Source organism: Chanos chanos, chromosome 5 (assembly GCF_902362185.1).
Source record: "Chanos chanos chromosome 5, fChaCha1.1, whole genome shotgun sequence".
NCBI classification, from domain to species: Eukaryota; Metazoa; Chordata; class Actinopteri; order Gonorynchiformes; family Chanidae; genus Chanos; species Chanos chanos.
In genome coordinates this window covers 7114583-7122135 of record NC_044499.1, presented here as the reverse complement: position 1 = coordinate 7122135, position 7553 = coordinate 7114583, and the positions used below count along the sequence as shown (strand labels likewise).

The 7553-nt window shown below is 37.6% G+C and overlaps 1 non-coding gene across 1 annotated transcript; it reads left to right on the top strand.

The window, feature by feature from the left end:
* Window positions 1–5049: 5049 nt before the first annotated feature.
* trnap-agg (transfer RNA proline (anticodon AGG)) lies at window positions 5050–5121 on the top strand. The gene has a single exon. It is a non-coding gene; the product is annotated as a tRNA-Pro (tRNA).
* The last annotated feature ends 2432 nt before the right edge of the window (window positions 5122–7553 follow it).

Genomic DNA, 7553 nt, shown 5'->3' with positions numbered 1-7553 from the left:
TGAGGTTCCATCTCACACAGAAGGAACTCCCTTCCTTTTTTTTTTTTTTTTTTTTTTTTTTTTTTACCTACTGCTGCAGCAACACTCAAAAACACGTCAGAGCAGTGTGAACGCCAATCTGATCTCTATAATCAACATGGAGATATCACGACTATTGATTCTCATTGTGGCTTCAGGTACTCAATTTTAAAACAAAGCATTGTATTAGAAGCTTTACGATATTTAATCAATATATAATTTTTCATTGCTTTTTACAGGTGTAGCTTCCGCAGATGAAATTGGACCAAAAGGAGACCCCACTATTGTCAGTAAAGAAGAGGAACCAGTTAAACTGACATGTTCATATGATACAAGCAGTGATAGAGTTGAGCTTTACTGGTACAGACAGTATCCTAACAGAACACCTCAGTTTTTATTGTATAAAGGTGCTCGATCACTGGGTGGTGATAAAAACTCTGACCCTACTCGGTTCAAGTCAAGAACAGACAGAACATCTACTGAACTGAAAATTAAAGCTGCAACTCTGGCAGATACAGCTCTCTACTACTGTGCTCTGAGAGTAGCCCAGTGATACAAAGTCACAGACAAGCTGTACAAAAACTAATGCAGATTAATCACTCTGAAGCAACAGAGATCAAAGAAACATACAAACCACAGTTTATCAGCTGCAAAAAGAGTTCTTGAGGACTACTCTGTGTTGTACCTTCTGCTGAGGAAAGTCAAAAGGATAAAAAAAGTTCACATTAAGATTTTTAGCTATTTGGTCTTCACTGAACTTAATTAATGAATGTTTTAATTTTGGATTATTTGGTCCATTTGAGATAATATATCTGCTTGTGGAAGTGTATACATTCTTCAGCCATTACAGATTTCTTCCAGTTTCTTCTATATATGTTTTTCCTTAAATTGTCCTAAAGCCTTAGAAATGATGTTGAGTATAAAACATCACACAACACAGGTATGTGTATTAGTATCATGTTGGAAATTCTGATTGAACAACATGCAACAATTCCTGTTATGCAAGTGGTGAAAGAGCGCTATAATAATAAAAAAAAAAAAAAAAAATGTTAATTCAATCATGACTTAGCGAAAAAAGTGTTATATAATGACATGTTTATAAAATAAATTCCTATGCCAAGTGTTGCTAGAATAAGGGCCAGGCTGTATTGAGACAGTGAGATGGGGTGTGTGTGGGGGGGAGGGGGGGTCGTTGATGTGGATGAGGGTGGCCATGTTGGGAAGGTCAAAGGGGACATAGTAGATGTGGTAGAGCCACGACTGAAAAAGTAGCATGTTTTCACTGTTCCTTATGCAAGCCCTAAGATGCCATGAATTTACATTTAATTTAGATTCCATTTTCGCGTGATAATGTGTCATTTTTCTTCGTTTTCTTGAGATCTCAAATTATTTATGTCATTATCACGAAATAACAAAACTTTGTTTTCCCGTGATAATGCCATTATTAGACAAGTATCACGTGAAAACAGTTTTTTTTTTCTTGAGATCTCGAATTAATTGATAATTAATAAATATTGTTTAAACAAATATCTTTAAGGGACAGGATACGAAATATTAATACAAGTTTGAAGTATTGATATGTTCAATGAACCTTCACTCAGTAACTGTACACAATATAAACACCTTTCAATGTTTGTGAAATATGTTGAGACATATACAAAACCTCAACATGTATCAAGTTTCAACATGAATTTAAAACTGTTCTAGACTGTTTATAACACATTTAGATAAACAAGTTCCATCCTTATCAGCATAATATTTCGTAATGGTGTGAATTATGTAATATCAGTTTTGTTACCATCAAAAGAAGAAAAACACATTTTACATTTACACTGTCATTTCCAGTGCTGCTCCTCCCATAGTGAATCTGTAAAGGGAGGTGCTAAGATCTCTCTGCAGTGCATTTGTTTCTGGAAGAGTTGAATGATGTTTCTCTGCTCTCTGTTTCTTCTCCCCTTACTAAGATGTGAGTAATGGGCATTTTTCTCATAAATTTAAATCAACAAAAAAGCTGTAGGCATGTAAGAATCTGTGACTGTTTTAATTTCATATAGATTGCTTACATCTTGTCAGAATGATTAGATATTTGAACCCACTTTATTTTTTATCACTTTTTTACCATAACAAACATTGTATTTCATTCGTATGTAACGTTGGGCTCCACTTTGCAGGTGGTTTTGGACAGAAAATAGAACCAAGCAATACAGAGGAACATGCTTTAGAGGAGAAAAGTGTTATTCTGTCCTGTGAATACACTGGTTATGTAAGGTCCTTGCACTGGTATCGGCAATATCCCAGAACTGCACCAGAATTCCTCCTTTTGATCAATGAAGCATCAAACATTGTACAGAATGCAACCCCCCCTTTTAAGGGACTTAGTGTTAAACTACACAAGGAGATAAAACAAGTGGACCTGCATATCTCCTCTACCAATGTCACAGACTCTGCACTGTACTTCTGTGCCGCGGAGCTCACATTCACAGACATCCCCACAGTACTGTACAAAAACCCTACATGAGAGTCAAACCTCTACCAGTGGAGCGCAAGTAGAATAAGTTAAATTGGCTTTGGTGTGAATTAGATCATATCTCAACATTTCTTTTTCTGGTAAGGCAGTTTTATGATAACATAGTTTTGGAACTTTTTTTTTTTTTTTTTTTTTGCACAATGTGCATCATTTATATTATTGCAGATTTTTGTACAATCTGGTGGTTTTGAAAAAAAAAAAAAAAAGCCTGATTGTGCTTCAGTTCTTTTTTTTTTTTTTTTTGCTCTTTAGATTGAGGGCTGTCACAGCCTGCACCTCCATTTTGGACTCTTGTTTTGTTATGTCTTTGTGCTCCTGCTATGTCCGTCTCCGCCCCTCACCTGTTCCTGTTTGTCTCACTATTAACCTCGTTAATTTGAACCAATCGTGTTTTGCCCTGTTTAGTTCTCCCTCTGTATTTAAGCCCTAGTGTTTGCCTTGTCCTTTCTCTATCGTTGTTTGTGTTAGTTTGCATACTGTTTCACTGCACCTTTTTGTTATCGGTTTTTGTTCCTGTTTTGCACCTGTATTTTAGTCTTCATTTTGTCAGTAAAGTCCTCCTTTTTGTCACTACCACCTGTGTCTTGCGCATGGGTCCTGCACCACTCCACCAGCGTGACAAGGGCTAACATATTTTCAATGAATAAATCAAACAAAAAAAATATACTAGAGACTTGTTCTCAAATTCTCTTAGTAGCATCATTTATATTTTCTTCATTTTTTATTTGAGAAATTACAAATCTCACATATTGGAGATCTTCGTTCTTGTGGTGGGGAATGTGGTTAGGCACCCATGGTGGGGTCCTGATGCATGTGAGTAAAAGCACCAGGACACAAGGGTAGATTGCACCATTCTTTTTGCTGTGAGGATTGCTGTGTTGCCTCTCCACAAGTGGCCTCAGTTCCATGTTTAGTTTTGTTTAGTTTCTGCTGGACTGGCATTTTATAAACTTTTAGGGATTCACTACTGTTTTAGATTTTGTAAAGGTCTTTCTACTTGAATTTGTAATAAAGTGGTGTATTTACTCCCCTTATTGCTAGGTTTCTGTCATTTTAGTTTTTTTTTTTCCCTTCCAACAGCTCCAGTCCCTGCCTCTTTGATTTAATTTGGTCCTTTCAATAAAAAATTTGGTTTATTTTGAAAACATGTCGCTGTCTCGTATCAGTACCGAGTCAGTGTGCCTTATTAATTTACAAAACAATACTCAGGGTTTCTGGAACAGTATTTACTGGGGTGAAATTGCCCAGGTGCTGTAGTCGGTCTTTTCTCCATTGTCCCCTTATTGCCCTCGCCACATTCTCATCATATGGTCACATGGTGCATTTAAAACTGACTGCAATCAGAACCCTGGACAGTTTCTAGAGATGACTATTCAATGAACACAAATTCAGACTGAATCTGGAAGAAAAGTGCTGAAAAATATCATCTCAATAGGTAATTTTTTTAGCGCCATGCTATGCCTGAACTTCACGCCCCATAATAAGGTCCAACAGAGCAGGAATGTCCTGACTGTTTCTGGTTAGTTTTCTGATTTTTAAAAATTAATTTATTTTCATTTGAGATACTCACAGTAAGGCAGGTGTATGGAAACTACACTGATGTGAACCACTCTGAAATGTGAATTGTGGTGTGAAACACTATTTGACAGAGATATTTATCATATTTACAATCCTCAGACTGTGAGCCATTGCCTTGGTTGAAATTCACATTGCCCCCCCCCCCCCTCAAGAGAATATTAAATTCTTTTGGCCCTCCAGTGTTTGCGTTTTGCCTCCATCAGGTTCACTTAGGTATGTTCTAAATTAATGTTCTGTAAATTCATTAATACCTGTTTATCATGTTTATGTGCTGTTCATTTCTTTGTGTTGCGTGTCTGTAGGTGCTGTGAGTGTGTAGGAGATGTGAATGTGTAGGTGTTATGAGTGTGTAGATGAGAGCCCAGTCTCTTTGGGATTTGCGCTATTGGTACGAATGTCAATTTATAACTCCTGGCACGAAATGTTAGCAACTCCCCCAAATCCCTCATTGGCTAGCTTCCGGAGGTTAGCATCTTACTAAGTTAGCACATTAGGATCTTACATAATTAGCATTTATGATCATTTTATATAGTACAGAATCACAGAAAACATCAAATACATTTCTTCTGTACTTAGAAAAAAATATGATTTAGCATATGGCAATGTCAATATTTAATGTCTGTCTGTTATCCTGATAAATTTATCCTTGTGCTTATCCTAGAAAATGATTTCGATACGAGTCTGTACAGTTTGTTTTACCAACGTCATACCTCCCTGATTGAAGAAGTAGATGCTGGATTATGAACTGTTGATAAACTCATCCTGCCAAAGATTTATATCACGATAGCAAGTTCCAAGCAGTAAAGTTTCTGTGCCGTGGACTATAAATTGACATTCATATCAATAGCACAAATCCCAAAGAGACTGTGTTGGTAGGTGATGTGAGTATGTAGGTAGTGTGGGTGTAGGTGATGGGCACTTCATGTGGCTCGTTGGTCTAGGGGTATGATTCTTGCTTAGGGTGCGAGAGGTCCCGGGTTCAAATCCCGGACGAGCCCCCTTTAACAACTCTCAGGTCCTTTTCCTGGCCCAGAATGGCTCTTGCATTGTGGATCTGTCTGTGCTGCATACAGGGGGGTATTCCAGAAAGTGGGTAAGTAGTAAACCTCCTAATATAAGAGCCCTGCGGCTTCATTTTCCTAGCAACACAAAGCCGTAATGCTCTTCTATTAGGAGGTTTACTGCTTGCTCTGAGTTAACTAACTCAGAGTTTTTACTAAACCCGCTCTCTGGAATACCCCCTTGGTGGTGTAGGTGGTGTAGGTTTGCAGGACATATGATGTGTTGACTAATAAAATGGCATATAGTATGATAGACTGAACATGAAACAATATTTAGTATACTTTACTATCAGCTGACAGTGCTGACGCACTGAATCAACCTGGACACACATATACATTGAAAGTATCATAAATCAGCTATAAAATATAGATCAGCTGTAACAATATGAATCCATGTTGAGGATGTTATCACTTTACATATTCAATAAAATCTCTTGAACAATTCTTTCATAATTCATCAAGTACTTTAGTGTTCTCAGTGTAAAAATATTGAAGTACAGTCAAGGAGACATGAGTTTCAAAGCTGATGTATTAGCAAATCTATTTGTTTAGTTTTGTTTTGTACTGTACTGTATAAAGGTGTGCGATCATACTGCAATGTGCAAGGAAACCCCGGCCCTTGTCAGTTTGAGTCAAGGACAGACAGAACATCTACTGAACTGAATATTAAAGCTGTAAGTCTGGCAGACATGGCTTTCTATTACTGTGCTCTCAGAGTAGCCCAATGGCACAAAGAGTTACACCATAAATAACGAAAGAGTTACACCATAACTGTGTTCGAAACATCCACTCATTCACCATATAGTACACTATATGGTGAATCAGCCATTTTGTAGTGCTGTTGCGAAGTCCCAACTGTAAATTTACGACACATAGTGCACTAGAAAATCGTCAAGAGGCACGGCAAAATGTAATGTACAGAAGCTGTACCCTACATCGGTCGAAATAGACCAACACGCATACTTGTGAAAGCAGGCAAGTATTTACAGACCAATCAGTGGGTGATGTTCTGGTGTTTGTTTATGCGACAGAGATAATAATGACAAATATCCAGTGTATGATTATGTAGCAGCGTAACATCCAAATAGCGTCCAAAATGTATCAACACCTGTCAGGTCTTATCCCGCAGTGAGTGTTCCATGTAGCAAACACTACATAGTGAGTGAGTGAGTGATTGGACAAATGGATATCTCAAACACAGCACATGTCTTTTGCCAATGGTTGTGTATAAAAATAGTTTCAGGTTTAGGCCAGGAGAGTGCGCTGTGGGATTTAGGCAAAGACAGATAAAACTCAGAAGCTGAAACAGTGGAGAAAATATTCAGCTCTAATCCACTACATAGAGTTATTCAGCAGATCAACTTAGCCAACATGGTATTTGATGCATTTTTACTCCTGCTGTTCCTTCTAGGTGAGTGTTTGTTTTCTATGAAGTTTTCTCAAAATGAAATATAAAACAAATTCTATTTATGCAACTGTGCTTCTAAGAAAACAGCAAAAAATATTTACAAATTCAAATTTAATATTAATCACTATCTAGGAAAATGTTTAATCAAATGAAGTAATGTAGTTTTCAATTGGAGTGATCTTTTGATGGTACCGAAGCAGATGTTCACAAACAGATTGGCTTTTTTCATATTAATCAACCTGTGTAATGCAACATTTTTAAACACATTTCTAACCTATTTTCTGAATTCTTTTTACAGGCAACATTTTTGCAAATACAATAACATCTCTCAACTCTGATGAGCACATGTTAGAGGATGACAATATTACTCTCACCTGCAAATATGAGTACATTGGCTCTGGCACTGTCCAATGGTATCAACAGTATCCAAGATCTAAACTAGAATTCCTTCTCTACATCTTTGAAAGCGGAGCCCTTAGTGAAAGTGTTCCACCTGGTTTATCTGCTAAAATTAATCAGAGCTCAAAACTTGTGAACCTGGAGATCTCCTCTGCTAAACTGGAAGACTCTGCGCTGTACTACTGTGCCCTGAGACCCACAGTGACAGGAGATGCCAGCACACTGTACAGAAACTTTTTGGAAAGTCTGAATTTACACTGAAATTTTCTATTTTTTGTGTTAGAAGCACTTTCTGTCTGTGGGAATTTCATCACTGAGTAAATGTGTTACACAAGCTGTACAGGTTATTTCACAGTGATACATTTCTGTACCGTTTTCCCCGTTTCACATGCTGAATATGAATACCATGAGCTGTTTACTCAGCTGAACGAAGTGGTCTCAGTACAGGGGTAGCCGTAGTCTAAAGGGTAGAGAACCAGGCTTGTGACTGGAGGGTTGCCGGTTCGATTCCCTTGAGCAAGGCACTTAACCCCAATGCTCACCAAGGAAGGCTGCCCACTGC